This window comes from Marmota monax, unplaced genomic scaffold, assembly GCF_021218885.2.
Source record: "Marmota monax isolate L192 unplaced genomic scaffold, Marmota_monax_Labrador192_F-V1.1 WCK01_AAM20220418_F8-fsc00773, whole genome shotgun sequence".
In the NCBI taxonomy this organism is placed as follows: domain Eukaryota; kingdom Metazoa; phylum Chordata; class Mammalia; order Rodentia; family Sciuridae; genus Marmota; species Marmota monax.
In genome coordinates, this window is record NW_026694409.1 from 65,864 (window position 1) to 76,345 (window position 10,482).

The 10,482-nt window shown below is 40.3% G+C and overlaps 1 long non-coding RNA gene across 1 annotated transcript; it reads right to left on the reverse strand.

Annotated features, from left to right (window-relative positions):
• Nucleotides 1-525: 525 nt before the first annotated feature.
• LOC131423170 (uncharacterized) lies at nucleotides 526-8,366 on the reverse strand. The gene is made up of 3 exons (XR_009224248.1): nucleotides 8,133-8,366; nucleotides 7,567-7,655; nucleotides 526-565 (listed from the first exon to the last, which is right to left on the reverse strand). It is a non-coding gene; the product is annotated as an uncharacterized LOC131423170 (long non-coding RNA).
• Between the last annotated feature and the right edge of the window lie 2,116 nt (nucleotides 8,367-10,482).

Here is a 10,482-nt window from a genome sequence, read left to right on the forward strand (position 1 = left end):
GTGCTAAATAGAGTGGCACATGCCTGAATTCCCAAAACTCTAAAGACTCATGCAAGAGGATTGTGAGTTCAATGCAACCCCCACCAAAACGAGTCACTAAGAAACTCAGTGAGAATCTGTCACTAAATAACATATAAAATAATACTGGGGATGTGATTCATTTGTCAGGTGACCCTGTATTCAATCTGAAGCATGAATAAAATGGATTTATATTGAAAATGCCATAGTGCATGCTTCTAATGCCATCTATTTGGGATACTAAGGCAGGAAGATTAAAATTTCAAGGTCAGCCTGAGCCACTTGCTGACAAACTGTCTCTATATAAGATTTTTAAAAAGGCTGGGAATGTTAATGAGTGTAATGGCAGCTTTGGTTTAAATCTCAAGAACCACAAAACAGAGCAGTTATTTATTTTCAAAAAGCTACACAAATAAAAACTTATAATTTGGGCAACATTAAAATATTTTTTTTTTCACTAAACAGTTTAAAGTTGGGCTGTGGTGGTAGATTATTGGTAGGTCACTCACCTGGGACATGAGAGGCCCTTGGTTCCATCCTAAGCACCCTATATCAATAAATAAATAACATAAGGGTATTTTGTCCAGCCACAACTAAATTATAAAATATTTAAAAACAAAATGAAACAAACAAACAAAAAAAAAACATGTAAAGAGAAATGACAAAGTGGGAAAACTAATTACCTCACATAAAATTAAGCATGTTTAATAAAAAAGTAAATGACACTTTTGGTAGTAAAAATGTTCAAAAATTAAAACCTCTCAACATCTTAACAAATTAGAAAAATACAAACTAAGATCAGATACAAAGAAATCACACAGCATTGATCAGGACAAGAAACAAATTATCTTGAATTATAGAAGGAATGCAAATTGCTAATATTCTTGTGTATGTATTTAATGTATAAGATATTCCTCAACCAGTAGCATAGCCTATAGAAATTACTGTGCTTCTGAACCTTGATAATATATAGTTAAATGATAGCATAAGGTTTTGGCTACATTAGCCCATGCAGTTGAAACCAGAAAAATAGGTGCAAAGAGAAGGTACATTCAAAATATATAAATACTAAATTTTGAAAAAAAATAATTTGGGGGGATGAAACACATTTTAAGTTTTATTGAAGTTGCACCCACATTCTCCACAGAAAAGTCTTAACTGGGATTCTCCAAAAATCTTCACCTTGGCTGATTTTAGAACTATCAGCAAAAGAGTTTCTTCAAAAGAATGCAATGTAGATAAACTTCTAATTTTCATGTTTCCCTGTTTTACTCAGCCACTGGCCAGAAAACATCAGCACTCCAGGTTCTGGACACCCCTTTACTGGTTTCTCACAAACATGTATCCAGTACAGTAGTTTGTAAAAATGTATAAGCAAGGCCTCTAGCCTTGAGCTGGGGCTTCACAAAGATGTCTACATGATAATAGAAGTTAACAATTGGTCTCCATGGTAATTAATAGCTGACATGGGAGAAAAGAAAGGGGATAAAAAGCTCTCTTCTTCTCAGGTGCTGTCGTTGAAGGGTTAACTTTTCCAGAACAGTGAAAGAAAAAAATGCTTTTATGTGAACTTCTGTAGACTGTGAACTTCTGAGCCCATCCCCTTACATGCTGGATATAACACTGAAACTACCTGAGTTCAGGGTTTAGGGGATTGATTCATTACAGCAAAAGCTGTGCCCTCTGAACCTGACAGCAGCCAAATAAAACTGTTTACTGCTATTTTTGGTGTCTTGCCTCGTCTATTTCTACAACATCATTATATCCAGTTTAATTGACAGAACAAAATATTACATAAGTATTACATTCAAGTGATATCTATGTAACACATCACATGTATAGAAGCTTTTAAAGACAATATGTGTAACTTAACACAAAACAAAAATTTAAAGAGGACATAAAATGCTCCATTATACACACCCTGTATGTAAATAAAATTCATAATTACAAAGAAAACTATTTATCTCAGTTTAATGTATAATATACCCCATTAAAATTTTTGTATATTTAAATTGGTTTTCTGAAATTTATTTAGGAAAAAAAATATGTAAAATAGCTCAAAACTTTCAATTTTGAAGACCGCATAAAGTTACTATTGTTATGTAACATGAATGTGTATTATGAAACTATACACAATAATACAAAAAATGAATCATAAATTAACCAAATATGAATCCATACATATGTAATTTTTGGCATTGTTAAGAGCAGTAGAAAGGCCTAAAGAAAGCCATCCATATTAAAAATAATATTAGACATGAATGGGGAAATTATCCAATCTAAAGTTGAAATTTGGGACTAGTAGCACAGTTCAATAGTAGAGTGTGTGTGCAGAATGTGCAAGGTACTAGGTACAAAACTTAGAAACACAATAAAAGGAATATATTTAAAGGGGATGATGTTGAAAATAAAGCAGAATATTAAAATTCTGGATTCTGCTTCCATCTATAAGTACAGTTAAGAAAAAGCTACTCATGTTCTGAGTGTCTCTTTAACAAAGTGATAAATGAGTAGAGAGACTTAAATACATTTCACAATTTAGAAAATATCTACCTTCAATCAGAATGAAAAGCTAGGGTACGTGAAATATTAGTCTTGTCTTGAGCAAAGCACTGCATTTGGGACCAAATCCCTATTGGCCAGCATCACCCACAGTAAACAGAAGTATAGGAGAAGTGATATACAATCGTCTAAGCCAGAGAAAAATATGGTAATTTCTAGGAGCCAAAGAAGCTTCTGCAAGTGTTTTATCAGCTGGGTTCAAGGCAGGAGAAATACACACATATCAAAGCTGTTATTTTATCTCAAAAAGACATTTGCCAACATATTTTCACAATTGTTCTTACTGTCAGAAAAGATTCTCACTAGTTTGTATTGTGGATGTAATAGGAAGAAATACAATAAACAACTGGAACCCTGAGTGGGAATTTATCACTTAGTGAGCTCAGCGCCAAGCATGCTTACCCCAGTAGTAAAGCCAGAACTATAAATTGCTCATAAAAGGAGTTTGCTTGTAATTTGAGTTTCTCAACTTGAACGTATTTTGTTTAAGTTACTCTGTCCTGAAGTTTCAAGCTCTGGAAGCAAAGGCGATTGAGCTTATACAAATCTATAGGTTGAAAACCAATGAGTGTACATTGTTTTTCTAGCACCTTTATGGACTATAATACCCAATAGTGGTTCAGAATAGGGGTTAGAGACAAGAAATCTCTGCTTATTCAAAGAAACCTTTGCACAACACTCCTACACTGGCTAATTCACATAAATTGCCTGGAGGATTTAATGCTTGAGGCCAATAGATTTCCTACACCCTCTTCAGGGCTTTTAGAATGGCTTTAGGAAAAATCTGTTAGACAGGGGCAGTGGCAGAAGCCTGTAATCCCAGAGGTTGAGAATTGTCATTTGAAAGACAGTATCTGAATCTTAGCAAGCCTCTAAACAACTTGTTAAAACCTGTCTCAAAATAAAACATAAAAAGGAATGGGGATGTAGTTCAGTTCCCAGTACCAAACCAAACAAAAGCAAAGAAATATCTGAAAGATTACAGGGATGCCAGAATACATATACATGCAAAAGTATTGGTGAAATATAAAATTAATAAATATGTTTTTAAAAAAAGTGTAAAGGTTCTTCAAAAGCTTAGGATGAAAATGACATATATTCCATGAATAATAATTTTGGGTAGCAGAGCAAGGCTGCACATGCCTGTGTTCCCAGTGGCTCAGGAGGATCAGAAAAGATGATCTTAAGTTCAAGACCAGTCTCAGCAATTTTATAAGGTCCTACACAAATGAGTGAGACACTGTCTCAAAAAAGGGGTACAGGTTGAGCTATAGCACAGTGAAAAAGTGCCCATGGGTTAATATTGAGTACTTAAATAAAATGAAAAAATAATAAATAATAATAAAACCGGGTTTAAAAAAATGCCATAAAATCCAGTAATAGTATTTCTGGTTATATATCTAAATTAATTTGGAAACTTTTTTCAAAGAAATAACTGCACTTAAATTTTTATTGTAGCTTTATTCACAGTATTTAATTAAAAATAAAATTTCAGTCAGGCATGGTGGGAATGCCTGTAATCCTAGGGGCTTGGAAGTTTGAGGAAGGAGGATGGGGAGTTCAAAGCAGCCTCAGCAATAGTGAGGCACTAACAAACTGTTTCTAAATAAAATGTAAAATAGGGTTGCTGATGTGGCTAAGTGGTTGAATGCCTCTGAGTTGAATTCCTGGTATGGTCCCCCCAAAATGAACTTCCTTTTAGATGAAAGAAACATCAGATGATTTCTTCCAGCTTCACAGCATCCAACAGATATGCTGAGTTCAGGGCCCCCAAAAGACCACCAGAGACCAAGATTTATGTAAGAAGCAAAGAGCCCTTTATTGGGAGCTAGCTTAGTCCTCTGCACACACAGCAACTGGTGACGCTGAGAGGCCTCAAGCCAGGGTTTGCAGCAGTTTTATACACTCTTCAGGGAAGGCAAGGACTTTACATACATCATAGCAAATCATCACACACCACAGGAAAATCATAAAACAACTCTAAAACATGATTAGCATATTAAGTGGTGGGAAAGAATCTGGAAAGGATTCTGGGTTGGTTCAAAGGGTTGACACACTTAAAAATGATTGGTTTAAACCATGTGGGTGTCACTAGGGGCATACTGCTCTGCTGCAGGTCTTCTGGTTTAGATATTGGTAACCACACCTAGGTGGGTGCTGTCTGGAATTTCAGATATTTTGACATCTTGGCTTATCTTAGGCAATCACCATCTGTGGTTTTTCTGAGAACTGTTTGAGCAGAGTTTTCTGTGGTATTTCCTGACTTTACAACTGCAGTAGGTCAGGGGTTAAGTTTCAGAGCAAAATGAGGTTTCTTAGGTATTTCATAACTACTCCCCTTAGAGGCTACACACTTAGAGTTCAAACTTATCTCTAGAAGGCAAGACTCAAAAACTGATATTTTCTAAATAGGCCAAAAGACTTTTGTATCTTTGGGCACTTTATATCAGACTGTTCTAAAACTAAGGACTGAATAAATATGGGAGGTTGAAATGAGAACACAAAACACAGTACATTCTTCAATGGGGAATTTTAACTCAGACATTGTCATAACTGAAATGACAGTTGGAGATAAAATTAGATTCTCTGCTTCACTGATTCCTGGGTTATTGATTCAATCCAAACAGATATTGAAAAAGTATCAAAGCTACTGGTTAACATTAATGTAAAACAGTGAATCCAGATTTAAACATAGGTAGTTAGTGTAATTAGGTAAATTGGGTCTAATATTTTGTAAGATAAAGAAAATGGAGACCATTATCCAGAAGGGAGTCCAAGAAAGCAGAGCACCTGGGGATATTGAAATGTTAATGTCCCCAAGGCATGTAATGCATCCTAAAGGACTGATAATGAAGTAGCTCCCAGCAAACAGCAAGGTGCTAATCAAACCACCCCAGGCTCTTCCAGACCAGATTACTCCTCCAGATCACCTACATCCCACCTTTTGGCCTCCCCATCGATATTCTACCTCTGCAGGATAGACAAAAACAAAGGACAGGAATGGGGAAGGACTAAAAAAGACCTTAACTATAAAAAAAAGGGAAGACTTCCTCATTCCATGTATTCCAGGTCCCCTTCTTCCTCTGGGAGCAAGTCTTTTCTGTTATCCTTTAGTAAAGCCTTCTACTTTATACTCTACACTGCCTGGGCATGCTTCACTTGTGTCATATTCAACATTCAGGGAAGCAAGAATTCATCACTGTTAAACATTTTTAATAACTTGTTATTAAAAATTAATAACAAGTTATTAAAATATGTACCAGGTTATTTACATGGCTTTTGACCTTCAAATTCACTGTTTAATCTAGCCCTTGTGATTCAACGTTCCTGTAGTTTACAACAAGTCTAATCTCATTATTATTTTCCTCCACACCACCACAAAGATGCTTGCTGGAATGTTTGAAATAATTTTACAGCTCATTTTTATAAAGTGGTCTTACATATAAGGGAAGAAATTTCAATTGGGACAGATTAACTATACTATTTTATTTAAAAGAGTCATTATTTTTAATGTTACCTAATTTTCTAATTTTCCCCTTTCTTCTTATGTGAAACACTCACAAAAATAAAGCAAAATCTTTTAAAACTGCCCTCCAGTTCTTGGAGAAAAAAAAATTACAAATTAGGCATCCCTTTAAAATGAAACATGGGAAAAAAAATAATTGATCATGTTGAAACTGAAGTTTTGAGATGAAACTGAATTTTCCCACTTAACCAGTTTTCTCCAGGATTCTCTCTCACAAAGTTTGAAGAATAAAATCTATGGACACTCAATGAAAATAATAGTTTAAAAAATAAGATTTATTTAAGCAACAGAAAATAGAACTTCACAATGTGGGAGAGGGCATAATAGCAGAAAAACCCATTTTGGTGTGCCAGCATTGAACTATATGTATGGTTTTGAGAAGAGCATGAGGCAAAATCTACTTAAAATAGATATTGAAAAAAGCATTCTCTCTACCACCAGGGTTTATATTTGTCCTTTCTGTATCCCACCCTTCTTCTGGTAACTTCCATCTGCGTTCACCCCAGGGAAAAATAATTTGATTGAAGATATTCCCTCCCACAAGTGAGCCTCAAGATTTTTTACATTTGAAATAGGCCTTCTGTTGCTCATTAACATATCTATCCATTAGCCTCCAGGTGTGGTTGAAAGCTCTCCAGTGTACAGCTGCCTGGTCATTTTAGTATCGTATTTTATCCTCAATCAAGGTGACCAGGGCACCCTGGCTTTCAGAATCTAAAGTGAGATCTGTAAATTTAGAGATTTATTCTCAGACATATGGATAGCTAAACCAGAGTTTTGGATATCAGATAGCTATTCTGGATTTGAGATACTGCTTACCCTAGATTTAGAGAGCTCAGAAGGCATGAGAATGGTGAGTTCCAAGGCATCATTACAACTTACTGGGACCCTAAGCAACCCAGTGTGACCTTGTCTCTAAATAAAAATATAAAAAATGGCTGAGGGTGTGAATCACTAGGTAAATATTTCTGGGATAAATTCCTAGTCACAAACAAACAAACATATATTAAAAAGCCAAAACAACAACAACAACAACAAAAAAAAAAAAAACCCTAGGAGTAGCAAAAACAGGGATTCTTAAAAACCACAGCTTTTCTCATGCAGGAACACAGCCAATGGCATTGGAGTCCTCTCTTGAAAATTATTCCATTCTTCACCACACAATCTGGGTCATGCCAAGCTAGTGGCACACAGACTCACACATAGAAATTCAGGAAGGCCCTGAAAACACTGTACAATGATGGAAAAGAATGCCAGGGGTCTCAAATACTGATCAAAGCTCCACTAGACTATTCAGAGCAAACTAAAGTCTGAGTTGCCACAGAAAGACCTTCTGGCCACCAGACACTGGAGAGAAATATGAGATGTTCCTGACTACCAATTCTGATTTCCACCATTACCAATTCCATTGACTTCAGATAGCCTCCCTACCACGTCTCAAAATATGAATACATACTTACCATTTCCTGGGTTTCAGGATGCTTATTTTTCCCTCAATAGTTTCTTCTGTTCCCGTGTAGTGCAGAAACCTGAATCTCCTGACCTAGGTCTGGAAGTGTTGGGAAAAGTATAAACGGCAGCCATACCCCAGAGAAAAAACCCCAACATGGCACCTAAGCACCTCTTCTTCCTACCTTCTTCTTTTCTGCAGTGGCGCGAAAAGTTCCCGCCCCTGTGAACTCTCCCGCCAGCGCCAATTTCAAATCTCGCTGGCGGGGAACCTTAGCCCTAATGAGAACTAATTCCTGGGCTCTGGAGCTGATATCTGAAAGAACTTGCCAATAAACGGGTTGCCTGCCATTTATCTAAGCCCTACCATCTCCCCCTTAGTTCTATATAAGCACACTGCTTTTTGCAATAAAATTGGAAATCTCCCAGCGAAGTGTCTTTTTGTGGGGAATTCTTTCATTCTGGTGCCCCCTGTGAGGATACGGGTGAGCTCTTTCCAACAAGAGCCCCGTCCCCCGCTCCACCGAGACACTCCGCCCTGGTCTGCTCTTTTCAGACCCCGGCTTCCTGCACTCACCACTGATCTGGCTAGGTAAGGATCCCCTGACCCCGGCTCGCCAACTCCCTTTGGGCTATCGCTGGGTTTGCGACCCTGATCGTCCAGCACACTCCAGATGCCCAGTGGGGGGAGGGAATTCCTCCCACTAAGACCTTTACTGGTTGAAGTGGACCCTCTGGTGATCCATTTCCCTTTGGGGCGTGAGGCTTCTGAGTTTACATGAGAGGCTCTATGGTTTTTTCCTTCCTCCGCTGCCGCTGCCGCTGCCGGCTAGAGTTGCTGTTTCCTGTGGGGCTGCTGTGTCTGGCTGAAGCTGCCTCTCTGCTTGGGGAAAACTGAACTCCGGGCCTGGAACTGCGTTCTGCTGGAGCCGGAGTTCTGTTTTCATTACTGACTTCTTCTGCTGCGGTCGAAAACTTTCCTGACGTCAGGTTGCCCGTGGCTCCGACTCCATTGGGTCTCACAGATCGCACTACACTGGTGACGACCAGGTAGTGCCCTCTGTATTTCCTCACGACGGCTGGTCATTTTGGGGACGCCCACCTGACCCCCGTTCGCCCTGAGCTTCCTGGAAGCCGGTCCAGCCCGGGTTTTCTCTTTGTCTCTCTTGCTTACTCTTGTTCGTTCTCTCTCTCTCTCTCTCTCTCTCTCTCTCTCTCTCTCTCTTCCATCTTTCCCTGTGACTATGGGCACCTCTTCATCTATACCTGAAGCCTCACCTCTCAAATGTTTAATAAAAAATCTGGCCACACTCTCCCTCACACCAGACATCAAGCCCAAACTTTTAATCAAATTCTGTACCCAAGATTGGCCTACATATCCACTGGATAATGGCAATCATTGGCCTCCAGAAGGCTCCTTAGATCCAAACCTCCTCCGGGACCTTTTTAACTATTGCCAGCATCTCAAAAAGTGGAGGGAGATTCCCTACGTTGAAGGTTTTAGCCTTCTCACACAGCACCCTGCTCTCTGCTCCTCCTGCCCTCCCTCTCAGGACCTCCTTGCATGGAAACCCCTCTCTTCCCCTACTTCTACTCCTGACTTCGCAGATTCTTCCTCATTTGACCAAGCAGATGAACCCGCACCTTATCCCCCAGCCCCATCTGCCCCTTCTCTCCCACTATACCCTCCTCTTCCTCTGCCTGATTCCACAGATCCTCAGCCTTCCGTTTCATCCCCCTCCTCTCTGCCCTATTCTGCCTGCTCCACCTCCTCCTCCTCCACAGAGACACTCCCTTCCCCTCCCTCTCCTTCCTGTCCGCCACCTGCCTCTTTCAGTCCTCCTGTTACCAGGTCTAAGGGACTCCTTCCCACCCCCAAGAAAATCGCACACCTTCGTGAGGTAGCTGGTCCCGAGGGTGTCATCAGAGTCCACGTGCCCTTCTCCATGCCGGCCATTACTCAGCTAGAGAGGAAGTTAGGCTCATTCACCACTGACCCCACCACTTACATTCGGGAGTTTCAATGGGTCCTACAAGCATATAGCCTCACTCATCATGACATCTACATGCTCTTGGCCAATACACTTCTCCCCGAGGAAAGGCGACGGGTCTGGGAGCTAGCCCAAGCCCATGCTGATGAAAATCATAGGACCAATCCTAACCACCCCATGGGCCCTCATGCTGTCCCAGAGCAGGATCCCCTATGGGATTACGACACCCCTGAAGGCTTACAGTCTCGTGACCTTTTTACATCCTGCCTCTTGGCGGGCCTTAAAAAGGCCACCCACAAGGCTGTTAACTTTCAAAAGGTGCAGGAGGTCATTCAAAGGAATGAGGAAACACCTTCAGAATTCCTGGATAGACTAACCAAGGCCCTTCAACAGTACACAAACCTCGACCCAGAAACCCCTGATGGCCGTCATGTCTTAATGACATATTTTCTGGCCCAAAGCTACCCTGACATTAAAGCCAAGTTTAAAAAGCTTGAACAGGGCCCTGCTACTCCTCAGACCGAAATCCTCGCTGTCACTTTCAAGGTCTTTCATGGTAGAGAAGATGAAAGTGAAGCCATAGGCAGAGGGCTGAAAATGCCAAATTCCAAATGTTGGCCCAGGTCTTTCAGAGAAGGTCATCACCACGCTGTCCTAATAGGACACCCCCTGGAGCTTGCTTCAAATGTGGTAAGGAGGGACATTGGGCCAGGGATTGTCCTTCGCCGAGGACACCCTCCAACCCCTGCCCAAAATGCCATCAAAGGGGACACTGGGGGGCAGACTGCCCAACAACCCGGAAGGGAGGTTGGTCAGCTGCCCGGCAACCCCAGCCTCTCCTGGGCTTGGCAGAGGAGGATTGACGGAGCCCTGGGCCTTCCCTCCTGACTATTACCATCAAGAAGCAAGAGCCTAGGGTCACCTTCCTGGTGGATG